This window comes from Acomys minous, assembly GCF_964271855.1.
Source record: "Acomys minous genome assembly, chromosome: 17".
Taxonomy (NCBI): Eukaryota; Metazoa; Chordata; class Mammalia; order Rodentia; family Muridae; genus Acomys; species Acomys minous.
In genome coordinates this window covers 66,662,913-66,684,317 of record NC_140500.1, presented here as the reverse complement: position 1 = coordinate 66,684,317, position 21,405 = coordinate 66,662,913, and the positions used below count along the sequence as shown (strand labels likewise).

Sequence of the window (21,405 nt, the reverse complement as noted above, 5' to 3'; positions counted from 1 at the left end):
TACATTTACAGTATGGAATATTACTCAGCTATTAAAAACAAGGAATTTCAGAAATTTGTGGACAAATGGATGGAACTTGAAATGATCATACTGAGTGAGTTAACCCAGAAGCAGAAAGCCTCACATGATATATACTAACTTATAATTGGACACTTACCCAAATGTCATGTCCCATGAAAATATTCACTTACCAAGAAATTGAGATAGAGTCCTACTGGGACTCTAGGTAAGAGAAATATAGGAAATTGGGAAATAGAAGGACCCACAGGGTCCTAGAAACCTACAAGAAGAACATTGTGATGGGTGGAAAGGGGCCCAGGGTGGTCTGCTCAAATTAATGCACTAACCAAGGGCAATACAAGTAGTAAACATCAAATCCCTACTCTGATCTACCCAGTGGACAACAAATTCTCCACAGTTATGTGGAGAGTGGGGACTGACTCTGACATGAACTCTGATGCCCCATATTTGATCACCTCCCTTTGTAGGGGAGGCCTGCTGGCACTCAAAGAATAAACAGGCTACAAAAATGAGACGTGATAGCCTATGACCATGTAGTGGAGGAGTAGGTCCCCCTGCAGGTTAGACCTAGTGGAGGGGAATAGGGTGAAAGTGGGAAGGAGGGAGGAATGGGAGGATACAAGGGATGGGATAACAATTGAGTTGTAATCTGAATAAATTAATTAAATTTAAAAAAGAAATGGGGCTCAGAACTAAAAAGAGAATTCTCAAAAGAAGAATATCTGATGGCTTAGAAACACTTAAACAAGAACAATATGATGGGCAGATCTGTGCCCAGGGGTTATGCATGAACTACGGCCCCAACCAAGGACAATGCGGGCAGTAAATATTGAACCCTTACCCAGATCTAGCCAATGGGCAGGACACTCTCCACAGTTGAGCGGAGACTGGGGACTCACTTTCACACAAACTCTGGTGCCCCATATTTGACCACGTCCCCTTGATGGGGAGGCCTGGTGGCACTCAGAGGAAGGCTAGCAGGCTACCAAGAAGAGACTTGATACCCTATGAGCAAATACAGGGAGAGGTCCCTCTAAATCACAGTCACAGGAGAGGGGAACAGGATGAAAGTGAGAGGGAAGGAGAATTGGGAGGATACAAGGGATGGGATGACCATTGAGATGTAATATGAATGAATTAATTAAAAGGGAAAAAATGAAAAGAAAAGAAAAGAAATTTCCCACATCTTTTGTCATCAGAGAAATGTGAATCAAAACAACTCTGAGATTCCATCTTAAACCCATTAGAATGACTAAGATCAAAAGCTCAAGTGACACCACAAGCTGGACAGGATGTAGAGAAGGAGGAACACTCCTTCATTGCTGGTGCGAACGCAAACTGATACAACCGCTTTGGAAATCTATCTGGTGCTATATCAGAAAACTGAGAATAGGGCTTCCTCAAGACCCACATATTCCACTCCTTGGAATATACCCAGAAAATATTCCACCACATAAAAAAGACATATGCTCAACTGTGTTCATAGTGGCCTTATTCATAATAATCAGAACATGGAAACAACCTAAGTGTCCCTCAGTCGAAGAATGGATAAAGAAACTGTGGTACATTTATACTATGGAATACTACTCAGCTATTAAAAAAACAAGGAAATCCTGTAATTTGTGGACAAATGGATGGACCTAGAAATTATCACACTGAGTGAGTTAACCCAGAACCAAAAAGACTCACATGGTATATACTCACTTATATCTGCATAGTAGCCCAAGGGGCATGTCACCTGAAAGTCTTCACTTACCAGGAGATTGGGATAGTTTTGAGGACACTCTATTGAGACTCTTGGTGAGAGAAGTATGGGAGAATGGGGAAACAGAAAGATACAGAGGGTCCTAGAAAGCTACAAGAAAAATATCATGATGGGCAGATCTGGGACCAGCAGTTCTGTGCAAACTCCTGCACCAGGTAAGGACAATTCTTGCAGTAAATATTGAACTCCTTTTCAGATCTAGGCAATCAGCTAGACATTCTCCACAGTTGAGTGGAGATCGGGGGACTGACCTGGACATGAACTTTGGTGCTCCATATTTGATTACTTCCCCGTGGTGGGGAGGCCTAGTGGCACTCAGAGAAAGACTATGCAGGCTACCAAGATGAGACTTGATAGCCTATGACCATATAGTGTGGGAGGAGGTCCCCCTCGGTCACAGACATAGGGGAGGGGGATAGAGTGAAAGTTGGAGGGAGGGAGGAATGTGGGGATACAAAAGATGGCATAACAATAGAGATGTAATCTGAATAAATTCATTAAATAAAAGATTTTTCGAAAGAATACAAAGAAATCTACAATAGAGTCCCAATAGAATGTCCTCCCCTCTGTCCCAGTTTCCTGGTAAGTGAAGGCTTTCATGGGACATGCCCCTTGGGCTAATATGCAGATATAAGTGAGTATATACCATTTGAGTCTTTCTGCTTCTGGGTTAACAACATCCTATTGGGACTCTAGATGAGAGAAGCATGGGAGAATAGCAAAATAGAAGGATCCAGAGGGCCCTAGAAACCTACAAGTATAACATTATGATAGGCAGATTTGGGCCCAGGGGTCCCGCTCAAACTAAGGCAACAGCCAAGGACAATACAGGCGGTAAACCTTAAACCCCTACCCAGATCTAGCCAATGGACAGAACATTCTCCACAGTTGAGTGGAGAGTGGGGTATGACTTTCACATGAACTCTGGTGTCTCATATTTGACCATGTCCCCTGGAGGGGGAGACCTGGTGGCACTCAGAGGAAGGACAGCAGGTTACCAAGAAGAGACTTGATACCCTATGAGCATATACAGGGGGAGGAAATCCCCCTCAGGAACAGTAATAGGGGAGGGGAATAAGGGAAAAATGGGAGGGAGGGAAGAATGGGAGGATACAAGGGATGGGATAACCATTGAGATGTAACAAGAATAAATTAATAAAAAATTAAAAAAAGAAATCTACAATAAGCCTTAAAGAGCTTTCTCCAATAATAACAAGTAAACGTTGTCATATAATATAAAATATGGAACTGTCATCAAAATACGAACTATATTTCTTGCTTCAAATACCCTCATTTAATAGAAACAAACATTACCTTCTCAATTTTTCCCAATTAACACTGCTTTCTGTTTCTATACCTTTGAGAATGTTAATAAAACAAATTACAGAGAAGGTGACTATGATACCTACTGATGCTCAGAGAAGGTTCCCCTCACTGTTCGTGATTAGGTAGGAACTTCCATCCCATCATTCCTCTGGAATATCTACCTGGCTGGGTATATTTCTTCCCTATTCCCTTCAGAGCCTTTTCTGGCACCATGAGGGAAGATGACTCTTTTCTTGGTAAGCAATAGTAGATTAAAAACTTTGATGCTACACTAAGACATGCCTGATTTTCTAACAGAAGCAGAATGTAGTGAATAATTTTGCAAAAATTTTCTGGTGTTTATGGGTAGAGATGGCATAATCTGTACTGTATCACATAGGTTAGGAATTCTTTGTAACCATACAACAGGAATTAAAGCCCCAATGCCCTGTTCAGCCATTGTTCATGCATCCTGATTAGGAACTTCACTACTGCCCTTCAAGTGTTACATCTTAGCAGATATGAGCATGGACACATTCAGTTATTGTGAAATGTTTCACTGGAAGACAATGATTATTTTCTAATACTTTTATAACTGTTACTATGCCCCTTTCTTATCATTTCCTACCAGCACAAGTGTGTTCTGGGTCCTTCACCTTTAGTTTAGGGAGGATGGAAAAACTGTAAACAAATATAGTTCATCACCATGGTTTCCTTGGCTCCTGTGTTCCAAGACAAGATGCTGACCTTTTTTTTATCATTCACTTTCTCCCCAGATATAGAATGGAGCGTGCATGTTTCCATATGATAGTTGAAAATTTTAGTTCTGGCATCAAGATAGATGATGTCTTGGTTACTTTTCTTATTGTTCTAAAAAGAAGCCTCACTAAAGCAATTTAAACAATAAAGTGCTTACTCTGGCTTATAGTAGGGCACATAGTCCATCATAGCAGAGAAAGCATGGTAGGTGCAGAAAAAGGCTGCTGGTCACATTGCATCTGAAATCTGGGATCAGAATGATAAACGTTTGTGCTAAACTAGCTTTTTCCTTTTATGTTCACTGGGACCCCAGGCAATGGAATGGTACCACCTACATCTAAATCAGGTCATTCCACCTCAGTCAAAATATCTAGAAAATCCCTTACAGACATATCTATAGTGATTCAAACGCTTAAGTGGACAATAGAGTTTGACATTCAGAAATGTACTTAATAAGTTTCTGAACATATGCAATGCATTCTCCTGGCCCTGAGAGAGGTACTATGATCTATTAGTGAAGCTAATATGTGGATTTACAAAAATCCCCTGTCTCCATAACTTTCTATTCTCCTAGAAACAGCCCAGTTCCCATGACTGCATAGAGACTTCTGAAATACTCAAAACCACAGTGATTTATCTTTATACATACTCATGTCAGTTCCTATTCAACGAGATTGCTTGAAATATAGCAGTCTGTAGTAGAGAAAACCATCCATTTATTCCCCAACTAAACTGCATGAGACACAGTACTATAACTTCATGTGTTCTTGGCATGTACAATATTAATAACTACTGTGTAACAGACCTAATACTTTTACCTGTGAAAGTCTATAATTCTACAATGAAACACACTGATAGGTTAGACCCAGAGACTTGGACAAAAATTTTTCAGAAAAGGTTGATTTAGTATAAAAATGGCTGGTCTTCAAGTTCATTTTTTTCTCTTCCGTTTTTCTTTTTTTTTTTTTTTTTTTTTTTTTTTTTTAATACATTTTTATTAATTTATACATATTACATCTCAGTTGTTAGCCCATCCCATGTATCCTCCCATCCCTCCCTTCCTCCCACTTCCCCCCCCTACTCCCCTCCCCTATGTCTGTGTCTGAGGGGGATCTCCTCCCCCTGAATATGCTCATACGGTATCAAGTCTCTCCTTGGTGACCTATTATCTTTCCTCTGAGTGCCACCAGGCATCTCCATCCAAGGGACATGATCAAATATGGGGCACCAGAGTTTGTGTGAGAGTTAGATCTTCTTCTCCACTCAACAGTGGAGAATGTCCATCGGCTAGTCCGGGTAGGGGTTCAAGGTTTTTACTGCCTATTTTTTCCTTGGCTGTTGCCACAGTTTGCGGAGGACCCCAGGGCCCAGACTCGCCTGTAGTTTTCCAGGACCCACTGGATCCTTCCATTTCCTCTTTCTCCCAGGCTTCTCACACCTAAAGATTCAATAGGATGTCCTCCCCTCTTACCCATTATTCTGGTAGGTACAGTTTTTCATGGGGACGTACACCTTGGGCTAGTGTCTCGATATAAGTGAGTATATACCATTTAGCTCTTTTTGCTTCTGTGTGAACTCACTCATTATGACAATTTCTAGTTCAATCCATTTGTCCACAAATTTTGGAAATTCCTTGTTTTTAATAGCTGAGTAGTATTCCATAGTGTAAATGTACCACAGTTTCTTTATCCATTCTTCTGTTGAGGGACACGTAGGTTGTTTCCAAGTTCTGGCTATTATGAATAAGGCAGCTATGAACATGGTTGAGCATATGTCCCTGTTGTGTGGTAGTACATCCTCTGGGTATATTCCAAGGAGTGGAATAGCTGGGTCTTGAGGAAGCCCTATTCCCATTTTTCTGAGAAAGCACCAGATAGCTTTCCAAAGTGGTTGTACTAGTTTGCATTCCCACCAGCAATGCAGGAGTGTTCCTCTTTCTCCACACCCTCGCCAGCATGAGGTGTCAGTTGAGTTATTGATCTTAGCCATTCTGATGGGTGTAAGATGGAATCTCAGTGTCGTTTTGATTTGCATTTCTCTGATGACTAAGGAGGTCGAGCATTTCTTTAAGTGTTTCTCAGCCATTTGATATTCCTCTGTTGAGAATTCTCTGTTTAGCTCTGCGCCCCATTTCTCTATTGGGTTATTTGGTTTGGTGGTGTTTATTTTCTTAAGTTCTTTATATATTTTGGATATTAGACCTTTGTCAGATGAAGAGTCGGTGATGATCTTTTCCCAGTCTGTAGGCTGTCGCTTTGTTCTCTTGACAGTGTCACCAGCCTTACAGAAGCTTCTCAGCCTCATGAGGTCCCATTTATTAATTGTTGATGTTAAGGCCTGGGCTGTTGGTGTTCTGTTCAGGAAGTTGTCTCCTGTGCCTATGAGTTCCAGACTCTTCCCCACTTTTTCCTCTAACTGGGTTAATGTCTGTGGTTTTAAGTTGAGGTCTTTAATCCACTTGGACTTGAGTTTTGTGCATGGTGACAAATAGGGGTCTAATTGCATTTTTCTACATGTAGACATCCAGTTAGACCAGCACCATTTGTTGAAGATGCTGTCGTTTTTCCATTGAATGGATTTGGCTTCTTTGTCGAAAATCAGGTGAGCAAATGTGTGTGGATTCATCTCTGGGTCTTCAGTTCGATTCCATTGATCCACTAGCCTATTGCTGTGCCAGTACCATGCTGTTTTAATTACTGTTGCTCTATAGTACAGCTTGAGATCAGGTATGGAGATTCCTCCAGCGGATCTTTTATTGTAAAGGATTGTTTTTGCTATTCTGGGCTTTTTGTTTCTCCATATGAAGTTGAGAATTGTTCTTTCAATATCTACAAAATATTTAGTAGGTATTCTGATAGGGATTGCATTGAATCTGTAAATTGCTTTTGGTAAGATGGCCATTTTTACTATGTTGATTCTTCCAATCCACGAACATGGTAGATCCCGCCATCTTCTGATGTCATTTTCAATCTCTTTCTTCAGAGGTTTAAAGTTTTTTTCAAATAAATCCTTCACTTGCTTGGTTAGGGTTATTCCTAGATATTTTATATTGCTTGTGGCTATCGTGAAGGGAGTAATTTTTCTAATTTCTTCCTCTGCCTGTTTGTCATTTGTATATAGGAAAGCTACTGACTTTTTTGAGTTTATTTTGTATCCTGCCAATTTGCTGAAGGTGTTTATCAGCTGTAGGAGTTCTCTGGTGGAATTTTGGGGGTCACTTATATACACTATCATATCATCTGCAAATAGGGATAATTTTACTTCTTCCTTTCCCATTTGGATCCCCTTGATCTCCTTTTGATGTCTTATTGCTCTGGCTAGAACTTCAAGAACTATATTAAAGAGGTATGGGGAAAGTGGGCAGCCTTGTCTGGTCCCTGATTTTAGAGGGATTTCCTTGAGTATCTCTCCATTTAATTTAATGTTGGCTATTGGTTTGCTATATATAGCCTTTATTGTGTTTAGAAAAGTGCCTTGTATTCCCGATCTCTCCAGAACTTTAAACATAAATGGGTGTTGGATTTTGTCAAATGCTTTTTCTGCATCTAAAGAGATGATCATATGGTTTTTCTCTTTCAGTTTGTTTATATGGTGGATTACATTGATGGATTTCCGTATGTTAAACCATCCCTGCATTCCTGGAATGAAGCCTACCTGGTCATGGTGAATGATGTCTTTGATATGCTGTTGTATTCGCTTTGCGAGTATTTTGTTGAGTATTTTTGCATCAATGTTCATAAGAGAAATTGGTCTGAAATTCTCTTTTTTTGTTGGGTCTTTGTGGGGTTTAGGTATCAATGTGACTGTGGCCTCATAAAAGGAGTTTGGTAATATTCCATCCATTTCTATCTTTCGGAATAGCTTGAATAGTATCGGTATTAGCTCCTCTTTGAAGGACTGGTAGAATTCTGCGCTGAAACCATCTGGCCCTGGGCTTTTTTTGGTTGGAAGACTATCAATGGTTGCTTCTATTTCTATAGGCGAAATAGGGCTATTTAATTTGTTTATCTGGTCTTGGTTCAATTTTGGTAAATGGAATCGGTCGAGAAATTTGTCCATTTCCCTTAAATTTTCAAATTTTGTGGCATAAATGTCTTTGAAGTAGGTCCTTACGATTCTTTGTATTTCTTCGGTGTCTGTTGTTATGTCTCCCTTTTCATTTCTGATTTTGTTAATTTGGATAGCTTTTCTTTGTCTTTTAGTTAGATTGGCTAACGGTTTGTCTATCTTGTTAATTTTCTCAAAGAACCAGCTCTTGGTTTTGTTGATTCTTTGGATTGTTGTCTTTGTTTCTAATTTATTGATTTCAGCTCTGAGTTTGATTATTTCCAGGCGTCTACTCCTCTTGGGTGTTTCTGCTTCTTTTTTTTCTAGGGCTTCCAGATGTGTTGTTAGGTTGTTTATGTGGGATGACTCCATTTTCTTTTTAAAGGCACTTAGTGCTATGAATTTTCCTCTTAGCACTGCTTTCAATGTGTCCCACAAATTTGGGTATGTTGTTCCATCATTTTCATTGAATTTCAGGAAGTCTTTTATTTCTTCCCTTATTTCTTCCGTGACCCATGTGTCATTAAGTAGAAAGTTGTTTAGTTTCCACGTGTTGGTATGCTTTTTGTTATTTCTATTGTTGTTGAAGTCCAGCCTTAGACCATGGTGATCTGATAAGATACAAGGTATTATTTCAATCTTCTTGTATCTGTTGAGGTTTGCTTCGTGACCAACTATGTGATCAATTTTAGAGAACGTTCCATGGGGTGCTGAGAAAAAGGTATACTCCTTTGCGTTTGGGTGGAAAGTTCTGTAGATATCTGTTAGATCCATTTGATTCATGACATTGGTTAATGAAGTTATTTCCCGGCTTAGTTTTGAAATCAAAGTCCTATCCTTGAGTGAAAGTGGGGTGTTGAAGTCTCCCACTATTAATGTGTGGGTATCGATGAATGGGGCAAGCTTTGTTAATAACTCTTTTACAAATGTCGGAGCCCTTGTATTCGGAGCATAGATGTTCAAAATCGTGATGTTTTCCTGGTTGACTTTACCTTTGACAAGTATGAAGTGACCATCCTTGTCCCTTTTGACTAATTTTGGTTGAAAGTCTATTTTATTAGATATTAGAATAGCTACCCCAGCTTGTTTCTTGTGACCATTTGCTTGGAATATTTTTCCCCAACCTTTCACTCTGAGGCAATGTCTGTCCTTGTGGTTGAGATGTGTTTCTTGAATGCAGAAGAATGTTGGGTCGTGTTTATGCATCCACTCTGTTAGTCTGTGTCTTTTTATTGGAGAGTTGAGACCATTAATGTTGAGAGATATTAATGACCAGTGATTGGTAAGTCCCTTCATTTTTGGTATTTATAACAATCGAGTTTTTGTGAAGTTGTGATTTTGCAATGGTGTAGTTATTTATTTCTTATGTATTTTTGGTTGTAGTTTGACCGGTTGGGGTGGAGTTTTCCTTCTAGTAACTTCTGTAAAGCCGGATTTGTTGCTAGGTATTGTGTGAATTTGTTTTTGTCATGGAATATCTTGTCTTCACCTCCAATGGTTATTGATAATTTTGCTGGATATAGTAGTCTTGCCTGGTATCTGTGTTCTCTTAGCGTTTGCAGAACCTCTGTCCAGGCCCTTCTGGCTTTCATGGTCTCTGCTGAGAAGTCAGGAGTGATTCTGATAGGTTTGCCTTCATATGTTACTCGTCCTTTTTCTCTTGCCGCTTTTAATATTTTTTCCTTGTTCTGTATATTTTGTGTTGTTATTATTATGTGGCGGGAAGATTTTCTTTTTGGGTCTATTCTATTTGGTGTTCTGTAGGCCTCTTGTATGTTCGTATGCATCTCCTTCTTCAAATTGGGGAAATTTTCTTCTATTATTCGGTTAAAGATATTTTCTGGGCTGTGGAGTCGGTTACCTTCTCTTTCCTCTATCCCTATTATTCTCAAGTTTCGTCTTTTCATGTTGTCTTTTATTTCATGAACGCTTTGTGTCAGGAACTTTTCAGATTTAGCATTATCCTGGATGATTGTTTCCAATTGTGCGATTGTATCTTCAAGTCCTGATATTCGTTCTTCCATTTCTTGCAATCTGTTAGATAAGGCCACCTCTGAGATGTTTGCTTTCTTTTCTGATGCTTCTCGATCGCGTTTTTCTTCCGTGCGTTCTTTTATGATTTCTTCCATTTTTATCTTCAGGTCTTGAACTGTTTTAATAATTTCCTTCATCTGGTTATTTGTGTTTTTCTGAAATTCTTCAAATGCCTCTTTATATGACTCTTTTAAGTCATCAGCCCTCTTGTTTGCTTCCTCCTGCATTTGTTTACAAAATTTATTTGATTCTTCCAATATCATCTTACTTACTAAGGATTTGAGGTGGTTTTCATTTATATCCATTGTTGTTGGGTTCTCCAGGTTGTTTTCATTAGGATTGCTGGGATCTGGAGATGCCATCCTGTTTTGGTTTTTGTTAGCATTCTTTCGTTGTCCCCTTGTCATTTTGGTGAATCTAATGTTGGGAGGTGGTTTGTAGTGACCTTCCCTGTTTGGGAGTGGATAGTTGATGTCTGCTTATAGGTAGGGTGCCCTTATCTGTGGGGAACAGGGAGTACTTCCCTGGACCAGGCTGGTGATTCAGATTCTACTCCTGTAGATTTTTCTCAACACCTTAGGCTCGAGGCTGAGTCCCGCGAAGTAGGTTTCTGTTTGGGCCTTTTCCCCTTACTGCTGTATCTCAAGTCAGCAGTATTGGGATCTAGAGTAAGGTCAGCACACAAGCTCTCTGGTTGTGTAGGTTGATCCCAGCTGTCTGTCTTTCCTGTTGCTTTGTAGCCAAGACCCCAGGTGGATCAGATCTTCTGGGTTGTAGCTGTCTTAGGAGCGTTCAGCCTTTCCCATGAATTTGGGAGTTCTTGCTGGGTCTGCAGGAGCTGACACAGCTAGGATCTGCCTGTTGGAGATTACAGGATCTGTGCCTGTAACCATACGGTTTCAGGCCACTGGCAGTATCTGAGGAGGTAGCAGTTTCCACGCCCCTGTATGCCAGGCCACTCCCAGCTTGCTATAAATTAGCGGTTATACCCTGCACATATGAGCCTCAGCTCCCTATATTGTGGGATACAGCTAGGGAGAGCCCAGTCAGAGCCAGCAGTTCGTCCCCGTGGCTGGGGACAAAAGCAGGTTAGACCGCTCCCAGACGCTTTAAGGCAGCAGTTATTCCCTGCCAGCAAGGCCCACAGCTCCGGATAAAGTGGGCGGTCCTAACGAGGGCGCGCAAGAATGACCCCTGCTAGGTCTATTGATCAGGTAGAGCCCAGTCAGAGCCAGCAGCTCGTCCCCGTGGCTGGGGACAAAAGCAGGTTAGACCGCTCCCAGACGCTTTAAGGCAGCAGTTATTCCCTGCCAGCAAGGCCCACAGCTCCGGATAAAGTGGGCGGTCCTAACGAGGGCGCGCAAGAATGACCCCTGCTAGGTCTATTGATCAGGTAGAGCCCAGTCAGAGCCAGCAGCTCGTCCCCGTGGCTGGGGACAAAAGCAGGTTAGACCGCTCCCAGACGCTTTAAGGCAGCAGTTATTCCCTGCCAGCAAGGCCCACAGCTCCGGATAAAGTGGGCGGTCCTAACGAGGGCGCGCAAGAATGACCCCTGCTAGGTCTATTGATCAGGTAGAGCCCAGTCAGAGCCAGCAGCTCGTCCCCGTGGCTGGGGACAAAAGCAGGTTAGACCGCTCCCAGACGCTTTAAGGCAGCAGTTATTCCCTGCCAGCAAGGCCCACAGCTCCGGATAAAGTGGGCGGTCCTAACGAGGGTGCGCAAGAATGACCCCTGCTAGGTCTATTGTTCAGGTAGAGCCCAGTCAGAGCCAGCAGCTCCTCCCCTCGGCTGGCGACAAATCTCCTGTATTTTCCCTTTCTGCTAGAGAAAGGCAGCGTGCGTCGCCTTAGGGCAGCAGTTATTCCCTGCCAGTAAGACCCACAGCTCCCGATAGCCTGGGTGGATCTGTCGCGGGCCCACAAAGATGGGCCCAGTTAGTTCAGTTGTTTGGGGATTGCCGGCAGTCGGGCCACGCAGCTGGCGCCAAAGGCAGTTCAGACCGCTGGCGTGAATCTCCTGCCGGAGTACTGCCAGTTCCCTTTAGGGCAGTAGTTAGTCCCTGCAAGCGTGACCCTCGGCTCCCTATAACGTGGGCGGACCCACTGGGCTGTGGGAGCAGACCACGCCGGTTGCTAACTGCCCCAGTTTGCAGGGTCAAACCTTTGTGTCTGGCTTCAGCTTGAGCGCAGGACGCGGACGCGGTCCCCAGATCTAGTTGGTTTTGGTGAGACTCGCCACCTGTGTTTCCACCCGGGTTAGGCAGGTGCCGTCCGCAGTTCGGCGCGGTGTGGATGTACAGGATCAATGGTAGTTTCACCCTATTCGCTGAGACTCCTCAGGCTTGGGGCTCCGGAAAATCTCCTCCCCAAATGGCGAATTTGGGTTTTTTGTGCTGGCTACAGCTTGATTGTGGATTCCTTTTCAGAGTTTGGGGAGTGCGTTTAGCCCTCGGGGCTGTCGCTTGTCCCGGGGTTGGACCCCCTGGTGGTCTGCGGAGTTTGGGGTCCCACTCACCTACAGTTCTCAAAATCCAGCAGTCTGTGGTTCCATTCAAGTCCCTGGTCTCCTCAGAGAAGATCAGCTATGGTGCCTACTGGTCGGCGCCATCTTGGAATCCTCTTCCTCTTCCGTTTTTCTTGTGTAGGCATATTTATATAGATGTGAACACATATACTTGTTTTTGTGCTTCTGTGCATACATATGGAAGCCAAAGGATGGTACTACTTGTCTGTCTCTAACATTCTTTACCTTACTACTTTAAAATAAAACCTCAACCAAGCTTTATAATTAGGCTGCCATCTAGTAATTTTCCTCTTTCTTCATATCCCCACTTTACACACAATTCCGAGATAACAGGCACAAGCTGCCACTTGCAGAATATCATGTGAGTGCTAGGGATTTGAACTCAGGTCCTCATGCTTGCTTAGCAAGTGTATTTACTTATTGAACATCTTCCTGGTTTCATAACATATTTTCATCAAGGCTGCAAATGTTGGTTTCCAAAATATTTCACTGAAGTAGTTATTGCAGGCTTCTTAGTCTCTAGAGGCAGTCCTGCTCAATATCTCATAAAAATGACTTTGGAGCTATTATTGAGCACACTGATGTCTCTTTTCTTCCCAACAGCTCACAATTTAACTTCAGGAAATATTAATTATGCTTCCAAATATAAAAAGGCAATATGGAGATGCAGTTAAGGGTTTTGAGGTAGGAATATTTTTTTAATTCTTTTTTTTCCTCCTTTATTAATTTATTCTTGTTACATCTCAATGGTTATCCCATCCCTTGTATCCTCCCATTCTTCCCTCCCTCCCATTTTCCCCTTATTCCCCTCCCCTATGACTGTTCCTGAGGGGGATTACCTCCCCCTCTATATGATCATAGGGTATCAAGTCTCTTCTTGGTAACCTGCTGTCCTTCCTCTGATTGCCACCAGGTCTCCCCGTCCAGGGGACATGGTCAAAGGTAGGAATATTTTTATTGGATTTTCAACATGAATCCATTCTAACCTTGAGGTTCCAGATAAGAATAAGATAGTGGTTTAGTCAGTGATAAGAGACTTGGATGGACAGAGGCCACAAGCTAAGGAGTATAGTGTGCTATAGTGCCTGCAAATGACAAGGAAGTTAGATTGTTTCCTAATACCTTGGGTAATAATTCAGCTCTGCCAACACTTTGGTTTTTATTGGTAAGATAGTTTTTGAAAATGTGGCCTTGGCAATATGAAGGTCATGATTTTCTACTCCTTTAGACCACTTTGTGGTAATTTGCTAAAACCATAAAAATACCAGAATCAAATGTTCTAGGTCTATCATTTTTATTGTATCTGAATGTAAATGCAGAATTTAATTTCTGGCCTTATTTGCTATTTCTTTGACAAAGCACAGTCACGGCTCCTAAGTATTGAAACACTGTTGGGCAAATACTTAATTGTAGGTATTCACTGTCACTATACAACAGCAGTAACATTCAATCACGCAATGAGTAAAGCAAAAACGAATCATTTTATTGTGTGCAAGGGTGTGTGCGTGTTGCAGGGGGACTGAGAATGCATATGGGTGAACACATATATGGAGGTCAGAGACCATTATCAGGTGCCTTCTTCTTCAATCATTTGTCACCTCAGTTTTTGAGATAGGATCATTTATTGAATCTGAACTTAGATAATTTGGACACACTGGCTAGTTAGCAAACCACTCGAGTACTCCTGTCTATGTTGTCCAAGTCCTGGGATTAGAGGCATTGGCCACAAAGCCCTATTTTTTAAACAAGTGCTCAGGAATCCAAACTCAGCTGTTCAGCAAGCTCTTCTTACCTGACCATCTCCCCAGCCCCCAAAGTAAACTTCATTGTTTACATTCTACATACTTTCTCATGACATGATACCCTGATGTGCTGATGAAAAAAAGGAGAGATACAGAGAGGCAGAGACAGAGATCAGGGAGTTGCATTATTTGAGAAGGATTAGGAAGATATGGCTTTCTGGAATAGGGGTGGCCTTGGTGGAGGATGTGTCACTGGTTGTGGGCTTTGGGGAATCAAAAAGCCTACACTATGTCCAGTGTTTTCTTTCTGTTTCTGGATCACAATGTAGTTCTCAGATACTTCTCCAGCAGGACATCTGCCTGTCACCATGCTCCCTGCATGACAATGGCAATAGAGTAAACCTCTGAAGCTATAAGAAAGCCTCTAATAGAATGTCTTTAAATATAACAGTTGTCTTTCTCATGGTGTTTCTTTACAGAAATAGAAAAGTATTAAGAAATATTCTATTAGCCTATGCAAAACCAAAGACAACAATAGCATTAAAAGAAATTTCAAGGCTGAAGAACATGCTCCAACATTATAGAGAGTTTTCGGTGACTATTCAGTTAGAAAACAGGCTCTGTTATCTTTTCATTTGGAAAGCTACTAACTTGCACTCCTGGTATACTCCGGTAATCAAGTTTATTCTTTCTCAAGTCTCTGATAAAGTTGAAGACCAGGTAGCTTAGTTTTATTATGAAGCTTAGGTGTTTAGGGTTTAAGATGTTTTTTGGTCTAGATAGATGTTTTAAGTTGATAATGACAAGACAAGATGGAGATTGATTTACATCCAGGATTTTAGATGCACTAAGATAGGAAAGATGTTTTCTTCAAGTTTGTTAAATACAAATAGCCAAAACACTAAGGATGTAACATTTATATAATTCCTGATTGTGTCATGATTCCTCTTGCTATAGGTAGTTTATTGTATATATGTGTAATAATATAAATGTATATGTAAAAAATAAAAAATGTTTAATTAGTTAAAAAAAAGAGAGAAATTGAGAGTGAAAAATAAAGAGGATTCAAATGTATGATTGCTTTGTATGGTTGTAAGGTAAGGAACCAGAAGTACTGTAGAATGTTAGTGTCTTCAATGTTAATTTATTTGAGCACCAAAAGTTTGGAAATTCCCCCAATGGCATCTTGAATGCAGAATAGGCTCTACCACACTCCATATGTAAATGCTATGATGACACATAGGGCAGCAGATGGATGTCCTGTGAAATGCAAGTACCAGTTACAAGGGGTATATAAAATATGATATATAAATAGAAATACTCTATAGAGCTTATAAAATGCACATCTGAAAATTTTAAGATGAAGTAAGGTGGCCTTGTACGTAGAATAAAAGTAAGTTGGTACCAATAATTCAAAAGTCTGATTTAATCTATAACAGGATATTGTGACAATATTGCTACATTAAATTTATGTTCAAAGTCTGAATTTTAATTATATATGTGTATATATATATATGGAAGTAGATTTCAACTCACTGAAATACCAGAGACCAATGACTCAGTTTTGAGTATTTAGACATTAAAATGTTTCATTATATTTTCCATTTGATTAAAGAGCCAATTGTAGTCTTAAAATGTGCATATCTATACTAATATTAAACAGATTCAACTGCTAGGAAGCTGATTTCCACAGCTCTTTGTAACTGGAGATTCAACTTCAGAAGTTTGCTTTCCATCCCCTCTCTTCATCCACGACCTCCATTTCCCGCACTCCATGCTTCCTCCACACCTTCCCTATATTCCCTCCATCCTGTTTCTTCATTCCTTCAATGCTGGTGACTCTGCCTGTGCTTTGTCCTGGTACAATTCAAACTATCCTGAAAGCTAAACAAGGACCTCCTGCCTGACATTTCTCCCCAATAGAACTGAATATGATTTTTATGTCATTCCTGGGAAGTTGCATATTTATCTGCTATAAACAAAAGGTGATGGAAGCACAGAGCTAAAAAAGGAGACTAATAATATTTAAAGTGCTTGAAATCAAAGCAGAAAAAATAAAAATTATTGAATATATATGTATATATATTGATATTGATTGATTTTATGTTCTGGTTCAGTTCTAACAATCTCTAAGTGGTTTATTATTCTTTTAATATGCTTAGTGTTGTATTGTAGCAGAACTATGTAAGATCTGGGGACATTCTGAAGAATATAATCCACAATCCTTCACTCTACAAGGACAATTTTAATGTTCTGTGTTCTCATGCAGACTCTGTAGGACTGTGCATCTGTTTGTAAAACTACAGTTTCTAAGACACAACTGCACTGGCTGTTGGGGTGGCTTCTCGAGTGTACTTTCTGCATTGTTTGACAGTTCAACATACATATCTTTCATTGGCACTTCAATGGCTGCATAGGCATTGAGTTGGTATGATTTATCAATCTCCACTTAGGATGTTTGCTCACTTGAAGTGTTTTGTGTTATTGTCATAACATATGGAATATATATATAGCACTACTAAGTTTTTCTAAAACTTTTTCACATGCCAATTACAACGTTTAGTATGGTGTAACCAAAGAGTAAGACCTTGGTTGAATATATACATATACATTCATACTATATATAAAACCCTCCTTTCTTACAGATAGAATGTACAAGCCTGCACCTTCCTCAGATTTGTAAGGCCAGGTCCAATAATATTAACTGACCTCATTTGAAATGAGAACTCTAAACATACAACAAACTTTTGGTGTGCACTGGAAATATTAACATATTTTGAAGCAGAAGTGGGTTTCTATATCTCAACTTTACACTTTGTGTATTGGAACTTCTTCACTCCTAGTTCTGAGTTGTAACAAGTCATCTTGCTAAATCAAAGGCTGTAATTTGGAATTTTAAATGAATATTATTTGTAACTAAGAACATACTTATTAAACTCTATATAGTCAATATATATATATGTTATATATACACATAAATTTATATTTAATAGATCCAGGTGACATAATCTATTTTTTTTACTTAATTTCTATAAATGTAATATTAAAACATGACATAAATTTTCGTATTTGAACTGGATTATTGAATTTTGCATTGATACTGTTTAGTTATAACTAGTACTTAATTTCCACAGCATAACCGAGCACTAGATCAAACATGACTGATCTCATAGCAACTACATCTTCCTGTGCACTTGGAACTTCATTAGCCATGCACCAGACAGAATACCATGTATTTAACACAATTCCTAAAGATACCATTTTTTCTAGGTACTTTTATTCCACCTGTAGATATTTCAAGTAAAACCACACACACACACACACACACACACACACACACACACACACACACACACACACACACACAAAGAGCAAGTAAAAAGTACATAACAGAGGGTAAATTTTGAGTCAGATTTTTTATGGGTGGGTTGGTGTTCCCTTCCCTCTACTAGGAAACTTGTCTAGTTAGAGGGTGTCTTCTTCAGTCTCTATGGCCCCTGTTACTAGAACTCTTTGCTAGAGTCTCTCTCATATCCCCAGAAGCCTACCGTCTCTAGCTTGTCAGTTTCTCTTTTCTCTACAGGTTTTTTGTCCTCTTGCCTCCACTCTCAGCAGGTCTGAAATCCATCCTTATATCTCTCTGTAAGATGTGCAGGGATAAAGAAAAAGAAGATAGAGGAGATATTTAGCGAATGACCAATCAGTACCTGGTCACAACCCAAGACTCACCCCATGGGAGAGAACCAACTCCTGACACTACTAATGAGACTCTGCTTTGCTTGAAAGCAGGAGCCTATCAGAGTTGTCCTCTGAGAGGCTCTGCCCAGACGCAGATAGAAAAGATGCTGAGACTCATAGACAAACATTGAATGATGTGTAGGGAGCCCTGTGGAAAAGCCAGGGGAAGAAGAAAAGAACCTGAAGGTTACAGGAGCTTCACAAGAAGACCAGCAAAGTCAATCAACTAGGACCCAGAGGGGTATGATGAGACTGAAGCACCAACGAAGGAACTTTCATGGACTGGACCTGGGTCCCCTACAAAGATGTAGCTGACAGGCAGCTCAGGCTTCATGTCTGTCCTCTAGTAAGGGGAGCAGGGACTCCCTTTGACATGGACTTTCTTTGCAGCTTTTTTTTTTTATAAACATGCAATCCTATGGGAAGTCTGATCTATAGTGGCTTATATTGATCTCAAATGCCATGTTAGTTAACATTTCTGCATTTTTGAGATAGAGTCATATTTGAAAAGGTATAGATTCTGGACTATTTTCCTAAATGAAATAATAGTTTAAGTGACTATTTACAGTCAGTAGCTTTCTGTTTTCATATTCATCCTGACTCATACAGCTTCAAATTAACTCTTGACATGTTTCCCATAGATTACTGTCATGAAAAACATAGGCTAATGGATTTTTCTATTGCTTTTGCATACTTATCACTGTATTATGTTTCATAGTATTGCTTATTTCTTCCTCATTATCTAAAATAATATCTATCAACAAGTATATTTGATCAAATAAAATACATGTTTTCCTAATTACTTAATGCTAATGTTTACTTCCTATATATTTTCTCAGACTATGTAGTCTCTTTGACATTTCTACTCCAATATTAATAATAAAAATATATATTGATATGTTTTAGTCCAAGAGATCTGGAATAGAAAAAACACACTGAATTCTCTATACCCTCATTGTAGATGTTTTCTTCTTATTATACTTTTTAGTCTGCAAAGAAGATATTATATTATTGATTTCTGAACATTTTGGTGCTGGAAAGAAGATGCAGAGATTAAAAACTCCTGATTTTCTCTAACAGACTGGAGTTTGGTCCCAGCACCAAGACTGAATGGCTTTCAACTGCCTGAAGGTACAACTTCAGGTTATTTAATGCCCACACCTGTGTCTCTGGAGACACTGTATGCCTATGCACATATACACAAATGTAAACATATACAAACAAAAACCATAAAATTTTAAAAATTAAATCACAGGAACAGGTCCTGTGTGTGCTAAGAGTAAAAACAAATCCTGAGTTGATCAGTAGTATAATCTGATTTTAAAGTTAAAACACTAGAGTCACAACAACCATGTCTTTTCTCAAATCAAATTTCTATAAAGTCATAAAAACTTGGAGATCACAGGTGATTATGTTAAAATGGCTCTAACATTTTGAAATCCCCTTATCTCTGGGGATGTGATGATTTTTTCCATCTTATGAATGAGCATAGACCATTAAACTGGCTAAATGAAGAATTTCTAAACCGAAGACACAGTACATGTTCCAGTTACCTTTAATTGTCAACTTGACACAGCCTAGAGTCATCTAAGAAGACAGTCTTAATTGAAGAATTACCTAGGTCCAGGTTGCCTACATGCATGTCTGTGAGGGCCTGGCTGGAGAGCTGACTGGTGAATGAGAGCCAAACCTACACTGAGGCTGAGCAACAACATTCCCTGAACAGGTGGTCCCAGAATGTATAAGAAAGCTAGTTAAGCATGAGCAGCATCAAGCCACTTGTCTAGCAGAAATTTTCAAGCTCCTTCTATACTTCTTTAGCTGAGAATTGATTTTTTTGGGGGGACAGGGTTAGAGGTAATGCAATGAGGATTAGCCAGCAGGTCAGCCTTTGAATTCCTTTTCTGGATTCATTCAGTGAGAGATTGTGACCTGGAAGCTTAAAAAACAAAACAAAATAAAGTGTTCTTCTCTTAACTTGCATTTGGTCAGAATATTTTCTTTCACAGTAATAGATTAGAAATTTGAACTACATCTTAAACATCTTGAAACCTGAAACTTAATCAGAACTAGATCCTAAATAATAAATAGTATGTATAGCAACTAATGTTAAAATCTATATTCATTATCCATTCATTTTTATTTACCTATCCATTTCCTTGCTAACATTTCACTTGCAAATCATATTGAAAACTTTTGTCAACATTTACCAAGATACATATACACAGAATGGTATAGATAACTAAATTCTCTCCTTTTTTGTTTCTATGATAAAAATGTAGCCTGAGGACAGGTGCCGGTCAGCTTGTATAACATGCATTGGTCATGACCAGCCATCTGGATACCCACCCTGGGCCTGTGTACCTGGAAGTTCCATCCTGGCCAGAGGACTGAGGCCGTGAAGTTAGCCATTGATACTTGGTACCACCACATTGACTGTGAGAAGGAGGTGGGAGTGGCCTCCAGGATAAGCTCAAGGAGCAGGTGGTGAAGCACCAGGAGCTTTTCATCATTTATAAGCTGTGGTACATGTTCCATGACAAGAGCATGGTGAAATGAGCCTGCCAGAAGACACTCAGTGACCTGCACCTGTACTACTTGTACCTCTACCTTATTCACTGGGTAAAAGGCTTCAAGCGTGGGTCTGATTATTTCTCTCTAGATGCATCAGAGAGTGTGATTCCTAGTGACACCAATTTTGTGGACAGTCAGATGGCCATGGAACAACTAGTGGATGAAGGTTTGGTGAAAGTTATTGGTGTCTCCAACTTCAACCCTCTTCAGACTGAGAGGATCCTAAACAAACCTAGCTTTAAAATGTAAGCCTGTGGTTAGCCAGACTGAGTGAAACCCATACCTAACTTAGGAGAAGCTGATTCAATACTACCATTCCAAAGGCATCATGGTGACTGCGTACAGTCCCCTTGGTTCTCCTGACAGGCCTTGGGCCAAGCCTGAAGTACTTTCTCTCATGGAGGAGTCCAGGATCAAAACAATTGCAGCCAAGTACAATAAAACTACAGCCCAAGGGCTGATCTGATTCCCTATACAAAGGAACTTGGTGGTGATCCCCAAGTCTGTGATATGCATGGCTGAGAACTTTAAGGTCTTTGATTTTGAGCTGAGCAGTGAGTATGTGACCACTCTACTCAGCTACAAGAGGAACTGGAGGGTGTGTGACTTGATGATCTATGTCAAACACAAGGATTACCCCTTCCACGCAGAAGTCTGAGGTTTGGATCCCTGCTTTTCCCCAGTGACTAACACCTGTTCTTGTCTCATTTGTCCTTTCTACTGGCCTGTGTCCTGTATCCTCTGCACTAGGCGGCACTTTGCAGAATTTGTTAATTTGTTAGTGTCAGTAGTTGAGGTGTTTCATCCAGCCTTTGTTGGTCTTTCTTCTTCCCCACCTGGAGGACATGTAACACTAGCACCCTTTCTAGGCAAAGAGAGCAAGACTTAGAGCCCAAG

General features: G+C 40.3%; 1 pseudogene across 1 annotated transcript; it reads left to right on the top strand.

Moving 5' to 3' along the window:
• Positions 1-1,895: 1,895 nt before the first annotated feature.
• On the top strand, positions 1,896-21,166 carry LOC311588171 (aldo-keto reductase family 1 member B1-like; annotated as a pseudogene). Its single transcript has 2 exons — positions 1,896-1,941; positions 20,268-21,166. The product of its transcript is annotated as an aldo-keto reductase family 1 member B1-like (transcript).
• The last annotated feature ends 239 nt before the right edge of the window (positions 21,167-21,405 follow it).